Consider the following 26,063-nt stretch of genomic DNA (forward strand, 5'->3'; position numbering starts at 1 on the left):
ATGGGACACGTCTGTGGCTCAGCGGTTGGGCGTCTGCCTTTGGCTCAGGGCATGATCCTGGATTCCTGGGATCAGGATCGAGTCCCACATCAGGCTCCCTGCATGGATCCTGCTTCTTCTCCCTTTGCCTATGTCTTTTCCTCTCAAAAAAACAAAACAAAACAAAACAAAACAGGGCAGCCTGGGTGGCTCAGCGGTTAAGTGTCTGCCTTCAGCCAGGGTGTGATCCTGGAGACCCAGGATCGAGTCCCACGTCGGGCTCCCTGCGTAGAGCCAGCTTCTCTTTCTGCCTGTGTCTCTGCCTCTCTCTGTCTCTCATGAATAAATAAATAAATAAAATCTTAAAAAAAGGGCTGTTCAAAAAAAAAAAAACTTTTCTGATTATATCTGTAATATATACTAATTGTAAAAAAAATTGTAATGATATAAATAGATCTGGATAAAGAAGAAAGTAAAAGTCCCTTCTAATCATTCCCCTTAAAAATAATCACTGTGAAGAGCTTGGTGTAGATCTTTTCAGACATTTTTATGCATCAGCTCATTCATACACACACACTCTAATCCTTATGGACTCTATTTTTGTAAGTATTATGAAATAAGAATGCAATTTTTCCCCATATGATTATCATGTTGTCTTAACACAAATTATTAAATAATTCCTTCCGGGAATCCTTGGGTAGCTCAGAGGTTTAGCGTCTGCCTTCAGCTCAGGGCATGATCCTGGAGTCCCAGAACTCAGTCTCACCTCAGGCTCCCTGCATGGAGCCTGCTTCTCCCTCTGCCTGTGTCTCTGCCTCTCTCTCTCTCTCTTTCTCTCTCTCTGTGTCTTTCATGAATAAATAAATAAAATCTTTAAAAATAAGAATAATAATTCCTTCATTGATTTGAAATACTAATTTTAACATATACTAAATTCTTATATATGAGTCTATTTCTAAACTCTATTCTCTTCCATTAATCTATCAATCTATTGCTGCCTCAGTACCACATTGTTTTAATTATACTGATTTTAAATATATTTAGGTATTTATATGGTATATTAGTCTAGTTCTTTTTACCAAAATGGTAGTTACTTTTAATTTTACAAATATTGGAATTCACTGAGGTAAGAAAACCAGGGAGTCACTATGAGTCAACTACTCAGAGAGAATCATATAAACTGACCTTTATCAATAAGAATAGGATCTTATTGTTGCCAGCAGGGACCAAGAAATATTTTTTTATATATAAAGCCCCAAAGAGGTATTTGGTGGTTCTCACTGCTATATAAAAAATATGATTGCTTTATCAATAATATGAAACTTGGGCAAATGAAGTCTATTTAATCTTAGTCTCCAGTAAGGATAGGAAAAGAGAAGATAAGCTTAGATTATAAGAGGATAAATTAGGCTAGACATATTGGAACTGCCCAGTTATGAAGAGAACATACATGAATCATGTTCTTTTTTATTGTAAATTCTTAAGAAAGGCTTAGCTCACTGGTTGCATAAATCTAGTTCTTTCTCACAACAAGAAACAGGACTGTAAAACTTCTCTTGAATACCTAAGTCACTCTGAGATTGTGATTTTTCTATTCTTTAAGTCACGTTTTTATTCTGTTTAGGAGCTGACCAATGAAATTCTATACACTAAATGCTATAAAAATGAAGTGAAAACTAGCTTGAATAAATAATAGATCATATACCACTAGTCTGAAAAAACCTCATATTTAGCCTAAAAATGCTTTCAAGCACTATATCTGCAAGCACATTTTACCCGCTGAGTAATTACTAAGTAGTAGAAAGAAATAAACAGATTTCAAAGAACCATATGTGATGATAAAAAATAGATCATCTAAAAAATAGACTATATAGACAAATGCAAAACTAAAGTTACAAGAAATACAAATATAACCAAAGGGGCAACAGTAGCTTCTGGCCATGAAGCAGTAACTGGTACTAGATTTATCCTCTAGAATAAACAGACACCAGAGAAGATACATAAAACAATTGTTTTCAGACCGTGAGTAACAAAGGAAGCCATACTGTAAGCACTGAGAGAAGTGAAAGCAAGTCCCAGTTTTTCTTTCTGGAACTACTTTTCAGATTGTGATGCAGGGAAGGCTGATTCTAGGAAAGCATGGCATTTTGCTAAATTGAGGAAAGAGTGATCAGAGTTATGAAGGCTGAGGCAGCTGGAATTTGCAGGGCATAGTACCAGAAATCAGTAAGCTAGGCAGAACAAGAGCTAGAAATCTGAAGAGGCTCCTCCTTGCGTCTTTGGTTAATGCATAGAGTGAGACTCCATGAGGCCAGGCAGAAAACATTAGCAAGGGAGCTCTAAAATGAACCCCCATTGGGATGCCGGGTGGCTCAGGGGTTGAGCGTCTGCCTTTTGCTCAAGGTGTGATCCTGGTCCTGGATCGAGTCCCACATCAGGCTCCCCGAAGGGAGTCTGCTTCTCCTTCTGCCTGTGTCTCTGCCTCTCTCTGTGGGTCTCTCATGAATAAATAAATAAAATCTTTAAAATTAATTAATTAATTAAAATAAAATAAAATGAACCCTCATAGCTCACAGATGTGAGTTATTCAAGTTCAGGCCAGACAGAGCAGAGAGACCTTGGAAATACAACTGACCCTTTAACAACATGGGTTTGAACTGCATGGCTGCACTTACACACATGGATTTATTTTTGATAAATATAATACAGTACTGTAAATGAATTTTCTCTTCCTTATATTTTTATTAATATTTTCTTTTCTCTAGCTTACTTTATAGTAAGAATATAGTATATCACACATATAACATACAAAATATGTGTTAATCGACTGTTTATGTTATTGGTAAGTCTCCCAGTCAACTGTAGGCTATTAGTAGTTACGTTTTGAGAGTTAAAAGTTATATTCAGGGATGCACGGGTGGCTCAGTGGTTGAGTGTCTGCCTTCAGCTCAGGGTATGCTGAGGGTCCAGGGTCGAGTCCCACATTGGGGTTCCTGCAGGGAGTTTGCTTCTCCCTCTATGTCTCTGCCTTTCTTTGTGTGTGTCTCATGCATAAGTAAATAAAATCTTTTTTAAAATAAAAGTTATATTCAGATTTTTTACTGCATTGTGAGGGGAGTCAGTGCCCCTACCACCATGCTGTTCAAGGATCTACTACATACTGGTGAAAATTTTACATTATTGTAGAAGTGGCATAATACCATTTGAAGGTACACTAATAATTAAAGATGTCTATCATAAGCTTTATATCACTAAAAAATGAAATAGTATAATACATTATTCAATGGAGGACATAAAATGGAGTACGAAAAAATAATCCAAAAGATAGGAAAAGAAGGAAAAAGAAAGTACATGGGACAAATAGAAAACAAAGAGCAAAACAGTAGATTTAAACCTAGCCATGTCAATAATTACATGTAATGCATAGGGATTAAATATTCTCATTAAAAGTCAGAGATTGTCCAATTGGCTAATAAAGTCAAGTCTTACTATATGGCTTTCCACAAGAAATTCACTTTAAATATATAGACACAGGGGGTGCCTGGGTGGCTCAGTTGGTTAAGTGTCTGACTTCTAGGGATGCTCAGGTGGCTCAGCAGTAGAGCATCTGCCTTCAGCTCAGGTTGTGAACCTGGAGACCTGGGACTGAGTACTACATTGGGCTGTGTGGATCCTGCTTCTCCCTCTGCCTATGTCTCTGCCTCTCTGTGTATCTCTCATGAATAAATAAATAAAATCTAAAAAATAAAAATGCATCTCACCTCTGCTCAGGTCCTGGGATACAGCCTCAGGCTGGGCTGCCCCTCAGCAGGGAGTCTGCTTCTCCCTTTTCTTCTCCCTCTGTCCCTCCCCCCATTGAAGCACACACACACACTCTCTCTCTCTCTCTCTCACATAAATAAATAAAATCTTTATAAATAAACATACAGGAAGGATAAATGTAAAAGTACAGAAAAATACATACCATGTAAACATGAAACATAAGAAAAGTGGAATGACTATCTTCATATTGGACAAAGTAGACTTTAGAACAAGGACTACTCCCAGAGATAAAGAGGGATGTTTCATAATAATAAAATGGCAAGTTACTAAGAGAAAATGACAGTCCTAAATGTGAATACACCCAACTGCTTCAAAATACATGAAGTAGGGAATAGTAGGGGGACCTTATACTTACCTTGTCCCCCCCATACACAGCTAGAGAAATATTAAATCATTCTGACACCCAAGAAATCCATCTGAGGACTGAGGGAACAAATTGCACATCTAAAGGAAGAAAAAACGCCACATCGTGGAAGGTAGGAGCTGCAGAGAGTTGATTTAGGGGAGAAAAGAATTACAGGTGCTGTGGAGGATAGGGAACCCTGATCACCAAGAGAGACATGCTGGGGTGGGGAGGTGGGGAGCAGCACATAAAGGATTCCACAAGAAAAACTCTTGTCCAAAACCATTGACTAGGAAAAGGGGCTGATTATTGCAAGTTTTTATAAGCCGTGGAGCTCATAGTCTGAAGTTTTAGAAGTCTGCTCCATTGCTGGGCTTGAGCCTGGCAAGCTTAACAATGCTTCTTTGGGGAATGAAGACAGAGGCCCCAGAATGGGCAACATGGTCTGAAGATACTGTGGTGTGCACAGGGAAAGACAGTTTCCCTTCTTGGAATGCAGTTGAGAAAAGGACAAAAGAGACAATGGGGCACCATTGAGTGGCCCCTTAATTAGCATAGCTCCAGAGGCACCTGCTGAAGGCAGCTAACCTGGAAGCACGTTTTGCTATGTTTTGCCATAAACGCCAAGCCCCAGCAGAGTCATGGGATTGCTTTTCTGGGAAAAACCAGCATGAGCCCCAGTGCAGTGACACTCTCCCTGAGAGGATTAGTGGGGGTCTGTGCCCTGCCAGGTCCCTAAAACTCAGAGTGTTGAAACCAAGCTGGTGTGCCTGAGGTAGGCAGAGTGATGGCTCAGACACAGGGTGAAAGCAGGGTTGTGACAGGGCCAGAGACACAAGAAGAGAGATTATTCAGTTTTCTGTGAGGGCTCCCTGAACAGTAGTGAGCATGAATTCTCCTCTTTGGAGACAAGAGAGTGGGTGACCCTGCCCCATTCCCCCATCAGCACAGACATACTTCAGTGAACAAAAGAGTGCCCTCAGTGGAGACTCGTGCCATTTACACCAAGCCCCCACTGTGACCTGCAGATGCATCTCCACTAGGGTAAGTTTCCCTGAGAATGAGTGCAGCAGGCCCTTCCCCCAGAAGACCAGCACAAACCCTCCATATGCACCAAGTCGGATCATAGAGTGCTACAAACCTTCAGCTTTAGTGCAAATATGATCTAGCCTTTTCTAACAAGCAGAGCAAAACACACTCAGTTAAAACTTGCCACACACTGGACTAGGTCCAAACACTGCCCCACTGCAGGCAAAGAGAAACTCTGAGAGGATGGATCTGAGGGAAAGTAGCCAAAACACAACAGTAGAGTGCATACAGCATACACCAAAAAAAACTTCCTGAAGCACCAGGCCCTGAAAAGTACGTGACCTATTCTTAATATAGCCATTATGCTCAGGAGTAGGAAACATAACAGGCTTCCCTAACACAAACCTAGAAAAAAATGCCAAGATGGAGGAATTCACCCCAAAAGAAAGAACAAGAAGAGATCACAGCCAGGGATCTAATCAAAACAGATACAAATAATGCTTTAACCAGAACTTAAAACAACAACCATAAAGATGTAGCTGGTCTTGAGAAAAGCATAAAAGAAACCAGAGAGACCCTTACTACAGAGATAAAATACCTAAAAACTAGTCATAATGAAATAAAAAATGCTGTAGCCAAGGTGCAAAACTGACTGGCTGTATTGACAACAAGGATGGAAGAAGCAGAGGAATGAATCAGTGATATAGAAGATAAAATTATGGGAAATAAGGAAGCTGAATAGAAGAAGGAAAGACAAATGTTGGATCACAAATATAGATTTAGGGAACTCAGTGACTCCATAAATTGTAATAACATTTGTATCATAAGAGTCCCAGAAAAAGAAGAGAGGAAAAAGTGGGGAGAAGGTTTATTTAAGCAAAGTATAGCTGAAAGCTTCCCTAATATGGGGAAGGAAACAGACATTGAAATCCAGGAAGCACAGAGAACTGCCATCAAAATCAACAAAAACTGGGGATCCCTGGGTGGTGCAGCGGTTTAGTGCCTGCCTTTGGCCCAGGGCGCGATCCTAGAGACCGGGGATCGAATCCCATGTCGGGCTCCCGGTGCATGGAGCCTGCTTCTCCCTCTGCCTGTGTCTCTGCCTCTCTCTCTCTCTCTCTCTCTGTGACTATCATAAATAAATAATTTTTAAAAAATTTAAAAAAAAATCAACTAAAACTGGCCAGCACCAAGACATACCAAGATTTACAAATACACAGACAAGTAAAGAATATTGAAAGCAGCAAGAGAGAAAAAGTTCTTAACCAGTAAGGGAAGACAAATTAGGTTCACAGCACATCTATCCACAGAAACTTAGCATCCCAGAAGAAAGTGGCATGATATATTCAATGTGCTCAATGGAAAAAAATATGAAGTCAAGAATACTTAGTCCAGCCAGGCTGTCATTCAGAATAGAAGGATAGGCAAAGAGTTTCCCAGACAAGCAAAAACTGAAGGAGTTCAAGACCACTAAACCAGCTCTGCAAGAAATATTAAATGGCATTCTTTGAGTGGGAAAGACCAAAAGTGACAAAGACTAGAAAGGAACAGAGAAAATCTCCAGAAACACCAACTTTACAGGTAATAATCCGCTGTCACTAAATTCATATCTATCAATAATCACTCTAAATATAAATGGACTAAATGTGCCAATCAAAAGACATAGGGTATCAGAATGGATAAAAAAAAAGAGAAAAGACCTATCTATATGCTGCCTAAAGAGACTCATTTTAGACCTAAAGACACCTGCAGATTGAAAAAGGTGATGGAAAGCCATTTAACATGCAAATAGACATCAAAAAAAGCCCAATAACTATACTTTTATCAGGCAAATTAGATTTTTTAAAAAGATTTTATTTATTTATTCATAAGAGATACAGAGAGAGGGAGAGGCAGAGACATAGGCAGAGGGAGAAGCAGGGTCCATGCAGGAAGCCTGATGTGGGACTCGATCCCAGGTCTCTGGGTTCACAACCTGAGCCAAAGGCAGATGCTCAACCACTAAGCCACCCAGGTATCCTGACAAATTAGTTTTTTTTTCTTTTTTCAAATTAGATTTTAAACCAAAGACTGTAACATGTGATGAAGAAGGACATTAAATCAAAATAAAGCAGTCTATCCAACAAGAAAATCTAACAATGATAAATATTTATGCCCCTAACTTGGGAGCAGCCAAATATATAAAATTATTAATAACAAACATAAAATAACTTATTGATAATAGTACAATAATAGTAGGGACTTATCACCCCACTTATAGCAATGGACACATCATCTAAGCAGAAATCAGTAAGGAAACAATGGCTTTGAATGACACACTGGACCAGATGGATTTAGCAGATATATACACAACATTTCATCCTAAAGCAACAGAATACACATTCGTTTCAAGTATACATAGAACATTCTCCAAAATAGATCATATAATACTGGGTCACAAATCAGGCCTTAACAAGTACAAGAAGACTGAGATCACACCATGCATGTTTTCAGACCACAATACTATGAAACTTGATATCAACCATAAGAAAAAATTTGGAAACATGACAAATACATGGGGGTTAAAGAACATCTTACCAAAGAAGGAAGGAGTTAACCAGGAAATTAAAGAAGGAATGAAAAAATACATTGAAGCAAATGAAAATGAAAACATGGCCGCCCAAATCCTTTGGATGCACCAAAGGTGGTCATAAAAGGGAAGTATATAGCAATACAGGCCTACCTCAAGAAGTGAGAACTGTCTCAAGTACACAACCTAACCTTACATCTAAAGGAGCTAGCAAAAGAAAAGCAAATAAAGGCTAAAGCCTGCAGAAGAAGAGAAATAAGGATTAGAGCAGAAATAAATGATATAGAAACAAACAAAAGCAGTAAAATAGATCAAGGAAACTAAGAGCTATTTCTTTGAAAGAATTAGTAAAATTGATAAACCCCTCACCAGACTTATCAAAAAGAAAAGCATAAGGATCTAAATAAATAAAATCACGAAGGAAAGAAGAGAGAACACAACCAACATGACAGAAATACAATAATAAGAGAATATTATGAAAAACTATATGCCAACAAACTGGGCAATCTGGAAGAAATGGATAAACTTCTAGAAACACACAAACTACCAAACTGAAACAGGAAGAAATAGAAAATTTGAACAAACCCTAGCCAGCAGAGAACTTAATTAATCAAAAATGTCTTCACAAACAGAAGTCTAGGGCCAAATGGTTTCCCAGGGGAATTCTACCATGCATTTAAAGAAGAGTTAATATTTATTCTTCTCAAACTGTTTCCAAAAAATAGAAATGAAAACTTCCAAACTCATTCATGTGTCTCTCATGAATAAATAAAATATTAAAAAAACCTAGTTATCCAACAAAATGATTAAAAAGATTTAAAAAAATTTGTTTAAAAGACTTTATTTATTCATGAGAGACAGAGAGAGAGAGAGAGAGAGAGGCAGATTCACAGGCAGAGGGAGAAGCAGGCTCCATGCAGGGAGCCCGACATGAGACTCGATCCTGGGACTCCAAGATCACGTCCTGGGCTGAAGCCAGGCACTAAACCACTGAGCCACCTGGGGATCCCCTACAGAGTCCATTCTTGATAAAAACTCTCAACAAAGTAAGGATGGGGGAACGTACCTCACATCATAAAGGCTATACTTGAAAACACCACAGCTAATACCATCTTCAGTAGGAAGAACTGAGAGCTTTTCCTTTAAAGTCAAGAAGAAGACAGAGATATCCACTTTCACCATTGTTATTTAACATAGTACTAGGAGTCCTAGCCTCAGCAATCAGACAACAGAAAGAAATAAAAGGCATCCAAATTGGTAAGAAAGAAATCAAGCAGCTTTCACTATTTGTGGATGACATGATACTCTACGTAGAAAACCTGAAAGATTCCACCCAAAAATTGCTAGAACTGATACACAAATTAAGCAGTCACAGGATATAAAATCAATGTATAGAAATCCGTTGCATTTCTTAAAAAAAAAAAGATTTATTTATTATAGACATAGAGAAAGAGAGAGAGAGGCAGAGACACAGGCAAAGGGAGAAGCAGGCTCCATGCTGGGAGCCCTATGCCGGGACTCGATCCCGGGACTCCAGGATCACACCCTAGGCCAAAGGCAGGGGCTAAACCGCTGAGCCACCCAGAGATAGCATTTCTATACACCAAAAATGAAGCAACTGAAAGAGAAATTAAGGAATCAATCCAATTTACAGTTGCATCAAAACCATAAGGTACCTAGGAAAAAGCCTAAGCATAAAAGATCTGCATGCTGAAAACTATAGAATGCTTATGAAATAAATTGAAGATGGCACAAAGAAATGGAAAAACTTCCCATGCTCATGGATTGGAAGATCAAATATTGTTAAAATGTCTATACTACCCAAAGCAATCTACACATTCAATGCAATCCCTATCAAAATACCACCAGCACTCTTCACAGAGCTAGAATAAGCAATCTTAAAATTTGTATGGAACCACAAAAGATCCCAAATAGCCAACATGATCTTAAAAAAGAAAAGCAAAACTAGAGGCATCACAATTCCCATCTTCAGGCTATGTTACAAAACTGTAGTCACCAGGACAGTATGGTATCGGCACAAAAACATACATATAGATCAATGGAACCGAATAGAGAACCTAGAAATGGACCCACAACTATATGATCAACTAATCTTTCTTTGACAAATCAGGAAATAATATCCAATGGAAAAATGACAACAAATGGTGTTGAGAAAACTGGACAACAACATGCAGAAGAATGAAACTCAACCACTTTCTTACACCATACACAAAAATAAATTTAAAATGGATGAAAGACCTAAATGTGAGATAGAAACAACCAAAATCCTAGAGGAAACACAGACAGCAACCTCCTTGACCTCTGCTGCAGCACCTTCTTACTGGACATGCCACTGGAGGCAAGAGAAATAAAAGCAAAAATGGATTATTGGGACTTTGTCAAAATAAAAGTTTCTGCACAGTGAAGGAAAAAACCAACAAAACTAAAGACAACCTACAGGATGAAAGAAGATATTTGCAAATGACTTATCTGATAAAGGGTTAATATCCAAAATCTATAAAGAACTTATCAAACTCAACACCCAAAAAATAAATAATCCAGTTAAGAAACGGGTAGAAGACATGAACAGACATTTTTCCAAAGAAGACACAGAATGCATAACAGACACATGAAAAGATGCCTCAAATGTCCACAATATCCAAACTATGGAAAGAGTGTAGATGTGATGTGTGGAATATAAAAACAGGGCAGAGGATCATAGAGGAAAGGGGGGATAACTGAATGGAAAGAAAAAGGGAGAGAAAAAAATCAGGGAGAGAAAAAAATCATGAGAAACTCTTAACTATAAAAAACTGAGGGTGGCTGGAGCAGAGGTGGGTGGGGGAATGGGATAACTGAGTGATGGGAATTAAGGAGAGTATGTGAGGTGATGAGCACTGGGTGTTATATGCAACTGATGAATTATTGAACTCTACCTCTAAAACCAATGATACACTATATGAAATTTAAATTTTAATTGAATTTAAATTTTAAAAAGAAAAGAAAAGATGCTAACATCACTGGGATGTCTGGGTGGCTCAGTTGGTTAATCATGAGACTCTTGATTTCAACTCAGGTCATGAGCTCTGGGTTGTGAGATCAAGCCCTGCATTGGGCTCTGTGCTCAACGGGGAGTCTGCTTGAGATTCTCTCTCTCTCTCCCTCTCCCTCTGCCCCTCTTCTCCATGCTCTCTTTCTCTCTAATAAATAAATAAATCTTTTTAAAAAGATGCTCAACATCACTCATATCAAGGAAATACAAATCAAAGCCACAGAGATACCACCTCACACCTGTCAGAATGGCTAAAACTAATAACACAGGAAACAACAAATGTTGGCAAGGATACAGAGAAAGAGGAGCCCTGTTACACTGTTGGTGGGAATGCAAACTATTGTAGCCACTCTAGAAAACAGTATGGAGTTTCTTCAAAAAGTTAAAAATACAACTACCCTACAATTCAGCAATTATAACCACTAAGTATTTACTCACAGGATACAAAAAACACAGTTTTGAAGGGGCATATGCACCTTGATGTTTATATCAGCATTATCAACAATAGCCAAATAGTCTATAGAAAAGAGCCCAAATGTCCATCGACTGATGAATGGATACAGAAGAGGTGGTATATATTACTCAGCCATTAAAAAGAATGAACTTGGGCAGCCCCGGTGGCTCAGTGGTTTAGCACTGCCTTCAGCCCAGGGCATGATCCTGGAGACCTGGGATCAAGTTCCATATCCGGCTCCTTGCATGGAGCTTGCTTCTCCCTCTGCCTGTGCCTCTGCCTCTTTATCTCTCTGTGTCTCTCATGAATAAATAAATAAAAAATCTTTGAAAAAAAAAAAGAATGAACTCTTGCCATTTACAATGACAGAGATGGAGCTAGAGGGTTATGCTAAGCAAAATAAGTCAATCAAAGGAAGACAAACGCTGTATGATTTCACTCATATGTGGAATTTAAGGAATAAAACAGATGAACATATGAGAAGAAAGAAAAGAGAGAGGGAAACAAATCCTAAGAGACTCTTTTTTTTTTTTTTTTTCTAAGAGACTCTTAACTGTAGAAAACAAACTGAGAATTGTGTTGAGGGTGGTGGCTGGGGGAGGGGCTAAATGGGTGATGAGTATTAAGGAGGACACTTGTCATGAGTACTGTGTGTTATATGCAAAGTGATGAATCACTAAAGTCTACACCTGAAATCAATTTTGTATACGCTAACTAACTAGAATTTAAATAAAAACTTGAAATAAACAGAAAAATAAAAAACAGACAAAAAAAAAAAACACCCCAAAATATCTGAGGAAAAAACTGACAAAAATGAAAAAGACAAATCCACAATTAGAGTTGGATATTTCAGCACCTCCATAATTAATAGAAATAGCAGATCGAAAAACAGATATGAATATAGAAAACTTGAATAATCCTTTCACATAAGTGGATCTAATTATCTTTTAAAGAACACTTCACCCAGCAATGGCAGACTTTGCAGTGTTATCAGTGCCAATGGGACATTTGTCATATGCTGAGCCATAAAAGTAGTCTCCATAAACTCAACAGGATAGAAATCACATAGAGCCCTTACAAAATGCAATTTAGTTAGAAATCAATAACTAAAGATAACTATAAAGCACAAAATATTTGGAAATTAAATAAACCATAGTCAAAAAAGAAATTGTAAGAACAATGAGAAAATATTTCTACAAAATCTGTGGGATGTACTTAGCTAAAGTTATGCTTTAGAGAAAAAAAGCATTAGGTATTTATATTAAAAAAGAAGATCAAGGGGCAAGTGGGTGGTAAGTGCTGGACTCTCAGTTTCAGCTCAGGTCATGATCTTGCAGTTGTGTTTGAGCCTGAAGTCAGGCTCTTTGCTCAATGTGGAGTCTGCTTCAAATTCTCATTCCCTCCCACTCTGTTCCTCCTCCTGTTCACTCACAATCTCTCTCTTTCTAAAATACATTTTAAAAATATTTTTCAACGACAAATACATAAATAATTAAGAAGACCTAAAATCAATTACCTTAGATCCCATCTTAGAAAAATAGAAGGAAGAAACAATAAAGATTATATTGGAAATTAATGAAGCCAAAACCAGACAAAAATAGAGAAAATCAATCAAAAGAACCACTTCTTTGAAAAGATCAATAAGTTTGGTAAACCTTGGGGCACCTGGGTGGCTCAGTGATTGAGGTTGGCCTTTGGCTCAGGTCGTGATCCTGGGGTCTTGGGATCAAGTCCCACATTGGGCTCCCCAAAGGGACCCTGCTTCTCCCTCTGCCTATGTCTCTGCCTCTCTGTTTCTCTCATGAATAAATAAATAAAATCTTAAAAAAAAAAAAAAGTGGAGGGGATCCCTGGGTGGTGCAGCGGTTTAGCGCCTGCCTTTGGCCCAGGGCGTGATCCTGGAGACCCGGGATCGAATCCCACATCGGGCTCCCGGTGCATGGAGCCTGCTTCTCCCTCTGCCTATGTCTCTGCCTCTCTCTCTCTCTCTCTCTGTGACTATCATAAATAAAAAATATATATATATAAAAAAAAAAGTGGAGCTTTGTGCAGTGGCAATATCATAGCCAATGAGGTTTATCGATTATTGCTAATTGAAAAAAAATTGGTAAACCTCTAGCTAGATTAGTCAAAAAAATGAATTAGAAAGTAAACTGTTAATACCAAGAATTAAGGAAGCAGCACCATCACAGATTCTCCAGAAATAAAATAAGAAATATTAATAATATATTAGTATATTTAACAATTCAGATAGTACTTATGATAGACTAGACAATTCCATGAAAGATAGAGATTACCAAATTAACACAGAAAGAAATAAAAATCTGAACGTTCCTATCTTCTGAAGAAATAGAATCCTTAATTTCAAATTTCCACAAAGAATTCAGGTTCAGGTGGCTTTATTATAAAATTCAATCAAACATTTGAGGAAGAAACACCAATTTAACCCAAACACTTTTACATGCAAAAGAATGAAGTTGGATGCTTACCTTATACCATATACAAAATTTAATTCAAAGTGAATCAAGGGCAGTAATTTCTTGGATATGACACTAAAAAGCGCAGACAACAAAATTAAAAATAGATAAATTGAACTACATCAAAATTAAAAACTTTTATGCATCAAAGAACATGATCGACAGAGTGAAAATGCAACCCACAGAATAGGAGAAAATATATGTAAATAATACATCTAGTAAGGGGTTAATATTTTATATATATATATATATATATATATATATATATATATATATATAAAGAATTCCAACAGTTGAAAAAAAAGGAATGATTTTGAAAATGGGCAAAGGACTTGAGAAGATGTTACTCTCTTTTTTAAATTTTATTTATTTATTTATTTATTTATTTATTCATTTATTTTATTTTTTATTGGTGTTCAATTTGCCAACATATAGAAAAACACCCAGTGCTCATCCCATCAAGTGCCCCCCTCAGTGCCCATCACCCAGTCACCCCACCCCACCCCACCTCCCTTTCTACCACCCCTTGTTCTTTTCCCAGAGTTAGGAGTCTCTCATGTTCTGTCTCCCTTTCTGATATTTCCCACTCAATTTTTCTCCTTTCCCCTTTATTCCCTTTCACTATTTTTTATATTACCCAAATGAGTAAGACCATATAATGTTTGTCCTTCTCCGATTGACTTATTTCACTCAGCATAATACACTCCAGTTCCATCCATGTCGAAGCAAATGGTGGGTATTTGTCGTTTCTAATGGCTGGGTAATATTCCTTTGTATACATATACCACATGAGAAGGTGTTACTCTCAAAAAGATTTGCAAATACCCAAAAACACATGAAAAGATGCTCAACATCACTAATCATTAGGGAAATGCAAATCAAAACCACAATAAGATGTCATCTCACATCCATTATGATGGCTATTATTACAAACAAACAAAAAATACCCAACCAAGTGTTGATGAGGATGTGGAAAAATTAGAACCCTTGTGCACTATTGATGAGAATATTATTTTATATTAAAATATAAGTATGTACTATTTTGTACAGCCACTATGTAAACAGTTCTTTAAAAAATAAATGACACAATAACCATATAATCCACCAATTCCACTTCAGGGTTTATATCCCCAAAGAATTGAAAGCAGAGACCAAAACACATATTTTGCACCCTTGTTATTCTGCATTATTCACATGAGCCAAATGTGGAAACAACCTAAAGATCCATCAACAAATGAATGGATAAACAAAATGTGGTACAAAATATGGTAGTGTATAAATACTATGAAATATTATTCAGGTATAAAAAGGAAAAGGGATTCTGGGGGCACCTGGGGGGCTCCATCAGTTAAAAATCTGCCTTCAGCTCAGATCATGATCTCAGGGTCCTGGGAATGAGCCCCACATCAGGCCTGCTGCTCTGCAGGGAGTCTGCTTCTCCCCACTCCCCACTAATGTTATTTTTCTCTCTTCTCTCACAAGTAAATAAATAAAAATAAATTAAAAAAAAAAGAGTTCTAACACATGCTTCAACATGGATGAACCTTGAGGACATTGTATTACATGACATTAGCCAGTCACAAAAGGACAAATACTGTATGAGTCCACTTATATGAGTAACCTAGAGTCATAAAATTCAGAGATGGAAAGTGGAACAATAATTGCCAGGATCTTGGGGGAGAGGAAGATCAGAAATTGTTATTTAATAGGTACAGAGTTTCAATTTTGCAAAATGAGAAGCTTTCTGTAGATGGATGTAGATGATTGTACAACAATATGGTTGTACTAAAATGCCAACTGAACTGTACACATAAAAATGGTTAAGATGGTAAATTTTATGCTTTGTGTATTTTATCACAATTTTTAAAAATCAGTCAAGCGCATGAAAAGGTACCAAGCTTTATTAGTCGTCAGAGAAACAAGAATTGAAAATACAATATCACTGCAGCAACTTGAATGGCTAAAATTTGAAAGACTGACAGTAACAAATGCTGGTGAGTTGTAGAACAACTAGAACTCCTCCATACATTGCTGGTAGGAATGTAAAATGTTACAATCACTTTGAAAACAAATGTCAAAAGTATAAAGCCAAAATATAAGCAATTCTACTTATTTATTCAAGAAAAATGTAAATATATGTCTATATAGAACTTGTACATAAATATTCTTAGCAACTTTCTTGATAATTTTCAAAAACTGGAAATAACCCAAATGTTCATCAACAGACAACTGGATAAACAAATTATGCTATGAGGAAACAGTGTAATACTACTCAACAATAAAAAGAAATAAACTTTACTACATGCAGCAACATTGATAAATCTCAGAAACATCCTGAATGAAAGAGGCCAAACATAAAAGTATATTTCAGTAAAATTCTAGAAGACATAGTTGGGGTTGAGATTATTGAAAAAGGACAGATTAGAGAAATGATCTTTATCTTAAATATGGTGATGATAGAAATGTTCTATATCTTAAATATGCTGTGGTTGTATTTGTCAAGCTCATTGAAAGGTTCACCTAAAATGGATGCACATATTTTAGTTTAATTACACTTCAGTAAATCTCATTAAAATAAACCACTCAGGGGATCCCTGGGTGGCGCAGCGGTTTAGCGCCTGCCTTTGGCCCAGGGCGCGATCCTGGAGACCCGGAATCGAGTCCCACGTCCGGCTCCCGGTGCATGGAGTCTGCTTCTCCCTCTGCCTATGTCTCTGCCTCTCTCTCTCTGTGTGACTATCATAAATAAATTTTAAAAATTTAAAAAAATAAAATAAAATAAACCACTCAATTCCATACCCAGGATTATTACCATTAATGTTATGTGTTAAAATTTAGATCTACTTATATACTTTTTATATATTATAAAAATAAAAGTATCCTCTCTAGAATTAAAAAACAAAGCAAAGGGGCACCTAAGGTAGCTCAGTTAATTAAGCATCTGACTCTTGATTTCTGCTCAGGTCATAATCTCAGGATCCTGAGATAGAGCCCTGCATCTGGATCTGCCTGAGCATGCAGCCTGTTTGAGAGTCTCTCCCTCTGCCCCTCTCCCCTTGGGTCATGCTCACTCTTCCTCTCTCTCTCTCAAAAGAAAAAAAAAAAAGCAAAAAATGCTTCTGGAATGGTGACATGAAGAGCTCCATGCACCTGTTCCCAGTGAAACACCATAACTGGCAAAAATTGTAATTGTCCTAAGGGAAAATATCAAATAAAGAAACACTCTTCTTTAAAAATCTATTAAATCTCTGTAAGAACAGCATGACTCTGTGGCACTTGAGCTATGGCCTTCTACCTCCTTTGGACATTGTGTAGAACAACAGAGCATCATCAGCTAGCAGTTAGTGAAGACTAACAGTTGTGTGTAATATCAAATGAAGTAGACAGCTTAACAAGGAAGCTATGATGACAATGTCACACCAAATAGAAAATGTCTATAAAGATAAGGAAATTATTTTTAAAAACAAATGGAAATTTTAGAGTTGAAAATTACAATAATCAAATGAAAAATGACTAGAGGAACTCAATAGTAGATTTAAAGTGGCAGAAGAAATAATTAATGAACTTGAAGATAGGAAGATATATTATGAGGTCCAAGGAATAGAAAGAAAATAGAATGAAGAATAATGAACAGAGAAATGTAGGATACCCCCTTTTTTTTAAGTTTTAGTTTAAATTCCAGTTAGTTACCATATAGTATAATATTAGTTTCAGGTGTACAATACAGTGATTCAACACTTCCATACAGCACCTGCTGTTTATCATAAGTGCATTCCTTAATCCCCCATCACCTATTTCCGCCATCTTCCCAGCCATCTCCCTTCTGGGAACTATTAGCTTTTTCTCTATACTTAAGAATCTGTTTCTCAGTTTGACACTTTCTCTCCCCACCCTTTGCTCATTTGTTTTGTTTCTTAAATTACACATATAAGTAGATAAAGAAGATGTGGTATTTGTCTTCCCCCAACAGACTTATTTCACTTAGCATAATACTCTCTAGCTCTTCCATGTCATTGCAAATGGCAAGATTTCATTCTTTTTATGGCTAATATTCTACTGTATATAGACCACATCTTCTTTATTCATCCATCAATTGGTGGATACTTGGACTGTTTCCATAATTTGGCTATTGTAGATAATGCTGCTGTAAACATAGAAGTGCATGTATCTCTTTAAATTTGTGTTTTTGCATTCTTTGGGTAAATACTTAATAGTGTGATTGCTGGATCATAGGGTAATTCTATTTTTAGCTTTTTGAGGAAACTCCATACTCTTTTCGGAAGTGGCTTCACCAGATTCAACCCCACCAACAGGGCAAGAGGGTTGCCCTTTCTTGTGGGATACCATTAAGTAAGGGAAGTACCAGAAGGAGAGGGGAAAGGAGCAGGGAAAAAACTAGACAAAATGATGACGTGAAAACACCCCAAATTTGATTTTTAAAAAACTTGCACACCTAAGAAGCTCAAAGAACTCAAATAAACGCAGGATGTTTCACATCTGGAAACATCATAGGAAAAATGCTGAAAGCCAAAGACAAGGAGAAAATTTCTAAAGCAGCAAGAGTTAAATGACTCGTCACTTACAAGGGTACTCTAATAAGATTAACAATTTTTTTTTTCAGAAATAATGGAGACCAGAAGGTAGTGGGATAACACATTACAAGTATTGAAAGAAAAACAAATCCAACCAAAAATCTTTTTTTTTTTTTAAGATTTTATTTATTTATTCATGAGAGACATAGGCAGAGGGAGAAGCAGGCTCCCTGTGTGGAGTCAAATGTGAGACTTGATCCCAGGACCCCCAGGATCATGATCTGAGCCAAAGGCAGAGACTCAACCACTGAACCACCCAGGTGCCCCCAATCAAAAATCTTCTACCCAGAAAAACAATTTTTAAAATGAAGGTGAAATAAAGACATTTACAGGTAAATGAAAAACTGCTTGCAGAGCTGCCTTATAATAAATACTAAGTTAGTAAGGAAACTTCTTCAGGCTAAATGCAAGTGACACAAGACAGCACTTCATATCCACATAACAAGACAAGAGTACTAAAAAAGGTAATTATGTAATTATGAAAGACAGTATAAATATATATATTTCTGTGCTTTTCTTCTCTTAACTGATTAAATAGCTATTATATGAATAATACGTATATAACATATTATTAAACCCATAACATATAGAAATATATTTGCCCATAATAGCAAAAAAAAAAGAAGGTATATGGGATAAAAGCTGTATTGGAGTAAGGAAATGATATCAGATGGCAACTCAAATCTGTAGGAGCAATGAAGTGAACCAGAAATTGTAAATATTAAAGTTAATATATCAAAGTCTATAAATACATACTTGCTTTTTTCTTTTCTCAGCTCCTTTAATAGACCTAAAAGTACACAAAGTAATAATTGTAGCATTATATTATTGGATGTGTAACATATATAGATTTGATATATACAATAACAGCACCAAAAAGGAAAAAGGGAATAGAGCTATAGTCATATCTATATCTCACTGGAATTAAGTGAATATAAGTCTAAAGTAGGTTCTAATAAGTTAAGATGTATTTGGTAAACCCTAGAGAAACAAACAAAGAGATAGTAAAGGAAGAACAGAGGAACAAAAATGATGAGACATAAAAAACAAAATATAAAGTAGTATATGTAATTTCAATTGTATCCATATAAATTAAACGTGAGTATATCATCAATCAATAAAATAGCCAAAACTGTCAGACTGGGGGGAAAATTCAACTATATATTGTCACCAGAGATTGATTGATTGATTGATTGATTGATTGATTTTATTTATTTTTGAGAGAGAGAAAGCACATGGGGTTGGAGGGGCAGAGGTAGAGAGAGAGAGGATCTTTAGCAGGCTCCACAGCCAGTGTAGAGCCTGATGCAGGACTCTATCTCACAACCCTGATATTGTGATCTGAACCTAAATCAAAAGTTGGACACTTAACCAACTGAACTGCCCAGGTGCTCCCAGAGATACATCGTATATTCAAAGATACAAATAGATTGAAGTAAAAGGGTGGAAGAAAGATATATTATAAAACAGCAATCATAAGAAAGCAGGAGAGGCTAAAATAGATTAGAAATTAAGAGGAACATTTTGTAATGATAAAAGACTCAACCTATCAGGAATATACAACAATTATAAACATATATGTACTTAACAACAGAGGGATCCCTGGGTGGCGCAGCGGTTTGGCGCCTGCCTTTGGCCCAGGGCGTGATCCTGGAGACACGGGATCGAATCCCATATCAGGCTCCCGATGCATGGAGCCTGCTTCTCCCTCTGCCTGTGTCTCTGCCTCTCTCTCTCTCTCTCTGTGACTATCATAAGTAAATAAATAAAAATTAAAAAAAAAAAAAAAAAAAAAAAAAAAAAATAAACCCATAACATATAGAAATATATTTGCCCATAATAGCAAAAAAAAAAGAAGGTATATGGGATAAAAGCTGTATTGGAGTAAGGAAATGATATCAGATGGCAACTCAAATCTGTAGGAGCAATGAAGTGAACCAGAAATTGTAAATATTAAAGTTAATATATCAAAGTCTATAAATACATACTTGCTTTTTTCTTTTCTCAGCTCCTTTAATAGACCTAAAAGTACACAAAGTAATAATTGTAGCATTATATTATTGGATGTGTAACATATATAGATTTGATATATACAATAACAGCACCAAAAAGGAAAAAGGGAATAGAGCTATAGTCATATCTATATCTCACTGGAATTAAGTGAATATAAGTCTAAAGTAGGTTCTAATAAGTTAAGATGTATTTGGTAAACCCTAGAGAAACAAACAAAGAGATAGTAAAGGAAGAACAGAGGAACAAAAATGATGAGACATAAAAAACAAAATATAAAGTAGTATATGTAATTTCAATTGTATCCATATAAATTAAACGTGAGTATATCATCAATCAATAAAATAGCCAAAACTGTCAGACTGGGGGGAAAATTCAACTATATATTGTCACCAGAGATTGATTGATTGATTGATTGATTGATTGATTTTATTTATTTTTGAGAGAGAGAAAGCACATGGGGTTGGAGGGGCAGAGGTAGAGAGAGAGAGGATCTTTAGCAGGCTCCACAGCCAGTGTAGAGCCTGATGCAGGACTCTATCTCACAACCCTGATATTGTGATCTGAACCTAAATCAAAAGTTGGACACTTAACCAACTGAACTGCCCAGGTGCTCCCAGAGATACATCGTATATTCAAAGATACAAATAGATTGAAGTAAAAGGGTGGAAGAAAGATATATTATAAAACAGCAATCATAAGAAAGCAGGAGAGGCTAAAATAGATTAGAAATTAAGAGGAACATTTTGTAATGATAAAAGACTCAACCTATCAGGAATATACAACAATTATAAACATATATGTACTTAACAACAGAGCCACCAAAATGCAAAAGCTGACAGAATTGAAGGGGAATATAGACAATTTGACAATAATAGAGACTTTAATACTCTCCTTTCAATAACAGAACTAGAAAGAAGATAAACAAGGAAATAGAGATTTCAATATTTATGAACCAACTATACTTAAAAGACCTTTATAGACCAAACAATAGCAGAATCTCTCAAGTCCATTCACCAAGATAGATCATTGCCAGAATATAAACAAGTATCAATGATTTTTTATTTTAAATTATATAAAGGACGTTCTACAACCATAATAGAGTGAAAAAGGGAAATCAATAACAAAAAGAAATTGGGGACTCACAAACATGTAGAAATAGAACAATATATTCCCAAATAACTAATGAATCAAAATAGAAATCACAAGGAAGATAATAAAACACTTTGAGATGAGTCAAAATGAAGAAAATTTACCAAAACTTATGTAATGCAACTAAAACGGTATTTGGAGGGAAATAAACAACAAATTTAAAAAGAAAAATATCTTAAATCGCTAACTTCCGCTTGAAGACAGTGGGAACAAAAGCAAACTAAACCTAAAGCAAACAAAAGGAAGGAAATAATAAAGATTAAAGCATGGATAAGCAAAATGGAAAATAGAAAGACAACACAGAAAAATTTAAAAGACTGATTTGGTTCTTTGAAAAGAAAACAAAATTGAAAAAAAAAAAGAAAAGAAAACAAAATTGACAAATGTTTAGCTAGTCTGACCACACAAAAAGCAAAAAGAAGGAAAAAGGCTCAGATTTACATAATAAAAAATGAAAGGAGGAGCAATACTGCAGACAGAAATTTTAAAAGATTATAAGGAATACTATGAATAACTGTATGCCAATAAATAATGTAGAAGAAATAGACAAATGCTTAAAAGAGATACTGAAATTGAATCAAGAAGAAATAGAAAACTTGAATAGACCTGTAATAAATAAAGAAATTGAATATAATTAGAAAACTACCACAATAAATATACCAGACATAGATATCTTCACTGATGAATTCTATCAAACATTTAAATAAGGATTAGTACTAATTCTCTTTATATACATATATATATATTTTTTTATTTATACACAGTGGAATATTATTTAGCCATCCAAAAAAAGAAATAAATTTTGCCATTTGCAACGACATGGATGGAACTAGAGGATATCATGCTAAGTGAAATAAGTCAGAGAAAGACAAATACCATATGACTTCACTCGTATGTGGAATTGAAGAAACAAAACTGATGAACATAGGGGAAGGGGGGGGGATAAAATAAGGTAAAAACAGAGAGGGAGATAAACCATAAGAGACTCTTGAACATAGGAAACAAACTGAGGGTCGCTGGAAGGGAGGTGGGTGAGGGGCTGGGGTAAATGGGTGATGGGCATTGAGGAGGGCGCTTGTTGCCATGGGCACAGGGTGTTATATGCAAGTGATGAATCACTAAATTCTACCCCTGGAGCTAATAATATGCTATATGTTAACTAGCTTGAATTGAAATAAAATCTAAAAAAATACCAATTCTTCCCAGGCTTTTCCAAAAAAATAAAAGAGGATAAAACACTTTCCAAATCATTTTATCACGCCATTACACTGAGGCCAAAACCGGAAAAAGACCTCATGAGAAAAGAAAACTGAAGACCAATATCTTTTCTGAAAATAGATGCAAAATTCTACAACAAAACACTAGCAAATTGAAACAAACATTTTAAAAGAATTAAGCACCATCATCAAGTGGAATTTATCCCAGAAATGCAAAGGTGGCTTCACATCTTAAAATCACTTAATGTAATACATATCATACAATTAAGGGCAAAAACCACATAATCATCTCAATAGATGTAGAAAAAGCATTTGGGAAAATTTAAAAATTAAAAAAAAAAACAAAACACTTAAACAAGAAATAGAAGGGAACTTCTTTTTTTTTTTTTTTTTTTTAAGATTTTATTTATTTATTCATGAGAGACTGTTGTGCCCAAGATCGCGAATCCGAGAAACCACCAAGGAGCCGACACCGATGCAAACACACGAGGGTTTATTTACAAGCTTGAGCCTGGGTCCAAGTGTACCCGACACAGCGGAGCAGGGACTTGGACGCTGAGACTAAGAGCCTTAGCAACTTTATAGGGGCCGGTGGCCAATGGGATACGCAGAAAGTTGCACAGTCATGCTGGTCCACTGAGCCGGATTTCCATTAGGGTGTGCCCTGGCCTTTTGTTTTGTTTTGTTTTGTTTGTTTGTTTGTTTGTTTTTGGAAGCTGGATGTCCTGGTCTTTGACTAGGGCGGGGCAGTGCCCTAAGTAATAAGCAGGTCAGCACAAGGCGGGTGTAGCCCAAAATAGAGTCAGTCCTGCTCTGCTTGTCCAGGGGTAGGAGATTTTGTTAAATTTCCTGGGTCCCACAAGACACAGAGAGAGAGAGAGAGAGAGAGAGAGGCAGAGACACAGGCAGAGGGAGAAGCAGGCTCCATTCAGGGAGCCGGATGTAGGACTCAATCCCAGGTCTCCAGGATCATGCCCTGGGTCGAAGGCAGTGCTTAATCGCTGAGCCACCCGGGTTACCCAAAGGGAACTTCTTTAACCTAATAAATAGCATCTCCAAAAAATGCACAGCTAGCTTCATATTTAATGGTAAGAGATTAAATACTTTCACTTTAAGATCAGGAATAAGACAAAAATATCTCCTTTTACCACTTCTACTCAATATTGTACTGGAGGTTCTAGTCATGGCAATTACCCAAAATAAAGATATAAAAGGCATCCAGGGGATCCCTGGGTGGCGCAGCGGTTTGGCGCCTGCCTTTGGCCCAGGGCGCAATCCTGGAGACTCGGGATCGAATCCCACGTCGAAGCAGCATGGACCCTGCTTCTCCCTCTGCCTACGTCTTTGCCTCTCTCTCTCTCTCTCTGTGTGACTATCATAAATAAATTTTTAAAAAAGGCATCCAGATTGGGAAGACAGTAAAATGATCTCTGTTAGCGGATGAAATTATTTTTATGTAGAAATTCTAAAAAAACTCACTAAAAAAAATTAAAACTAGTAAATGAGTTCAGCAAGATGGCAGGATACAAGATCAATATGCAAAACTCAACTGTATGTATATACATTTCTGATGACTAATCTGAAAATGAAACTAAGAAAGTAATTCCATTTACAGTAGCATGCAAAGAAATAAAATACTGAGGAATAAATTTTAATAAGAGAAATGTAAAACTTATACTTTAAAAATCATAAAACATTGTTGAAAAATTAAAGATGATCTAAATAGATGGAAAATAACCCACATACATGGATTAAAAGACTTAATATTGTTAAGATGGCATTACTCACAAATTAATCTATAGATTCAATGTATTTACTATAATTCCAGCTGATTTCTTTGCAGAAATTGGCAAGGTGATGCTAAAATTCATATGGAAATTTAAAGGACCCAGATAGCTGAAACAATCTTGAAAAACAAGAACAAATTTAAAGAGCACACACTTCCCAACTCAAAACTTATTAGAAAGCTAAGTAGTCAAGACCGTGTGGTTCTGACATAATGACCCACATTGAAAGTCCATAAATAAACCTTCACATTTACAAGGAATTGATTTTTGACTATGGGTCCACAACAATTCAGTGAGGAAAAGTATAGTCTTTTTAACAAAGTGTGCTGGGACAACCAAAAGTCACATGCAAAAGAATATACATTGGATCCCCTATCTCATACCATGTACAAAAACTAACCACGAATAAATCAAAGACGTAAGTGTAAGAGCTGTAAGTATAAAACTCTTAAAGGAAAAAACAGGAGTAAGTCTTCATAATTTTAAATTAGGCAATGGGTTCTGGAAGATACGACACTGTAAGTATGGACAACAAAAGAAAAAATAAATTGAACATTATAAAAATTAAAAACTCTCATCCTTCAAAAAATTAAAAATAAACTAAAACTCTTGTGTTTCAAAGGATATCATCAAGAAACTGAAAAGACAATTCACAAAATGAAGAAAATTTGCAAGTTATATATCTGATAAAGCACTTATATCAGCTATTAGGGAAATGCAAATCAAAACCACAATGAGATGCCACCTCACACCCAGTAAGATAGCTACAACGCTAAAGATAATAACAAAGATGGTGTAAATGTAGAGAAATTGGACCCTTCCCCACACTACCATTGAGAATGTAAAACGGTACAGCCTCTTTGAGAAGCAGCCAAGTAGTCTTCAAGATCAAACTGCATGGCCCAGCAGTTTACTCCTAATATACACCTAAGAGAAATGAAAACCTACATATACAATAATTTGTGCACAAATACTATAGTAGCATTGTTCCTAAGAGACGAAAGTGGCAACAACACCAACAACTGATAAATGATTAAATAAAATGTGGTCTAGCTATATAATGGAATATTACTGGGCCATACAAATAAATGAAGTACTAATGCACCTTCTTGGGTAAATCTTAAAAACTTTAGTATAAGTAAAAGAAGCCAGTTTCAAAAGACCACACATTTACATGAAATGTCCAGAATTGCCAAATCTATACAGAAAAAAAAGTGGATTATTGTGTGTCCCTGGCTGGAAGAGTAGAGAGTAAATGTGAAGTGACTAATTATAGATGAGGGTTTCTTTTTGAAGTGTTGAAATGTTCTAAAATTGATTGTGGTGATATGTGTACAACTCTGAGAACATACTAAAGACCATTGAATCATTCACTTTAAATGAATAAATTATATGGTATGTGAAATATATCTCAATAGAGACATTATGCAAAAAAAATCTATTAAAGAGTCAATGAAATTCACCACATTAGCATAATAGAAGAGAAAAATATGATTTTCTCAATACATGAAAAGCAAAGCAAATTTAACACGATTTTATGGTATAAAAAAACAAAGCCACGTTCTTAATCAACAAGTAAT

General features: G+C 36.2%; 1 protein-coding gene across 7 annotated transcripts in view; it reads right to left on the reverse strand.

Moving 5' to 3' along the window:
• CCNY (cyclin Y) overlaps window positions 1-26,063 on the reverse strand; it is a 335,524-nt gene that overhangs the window by 280,465 nt on the left and 28,996 nt on the right. For 2 of the 7 annotated variants that reach the window (XM_049099407.1, XM_035714061.2), the window contains exon 3: window positions 19,074-19,107. The exons of 3 other annotated variants lie outside the window; for them this stretch is intronic. The gene's annotated coding sequence lies outside the window, so the exon portion shown is untranslated. Of the gene's footprint in view, window positions 1-19,073; window positions 19,108-20,305; window positions 20,340-26,063 lie in introns of all 7 variants that reach the window. 2 more of the 7 variants (XM_049099406.1, XM_049099402.1) reach the window with 1 other exon arrangement.

The sequence above is a fragment of the Canis lupus genome, chromosome 2, assembly GCF_003254725.2.
Source record: "Canis lupus dingo isolate Sandy chromosome 2, ASM325472v2, whole genome shotgun sequence".
Taxonomy (NCBI): Eukaryota; Metazoa; Chordata; class Mammalia; order Carnivora; family Canidae; genus Canis; species Canis lupus.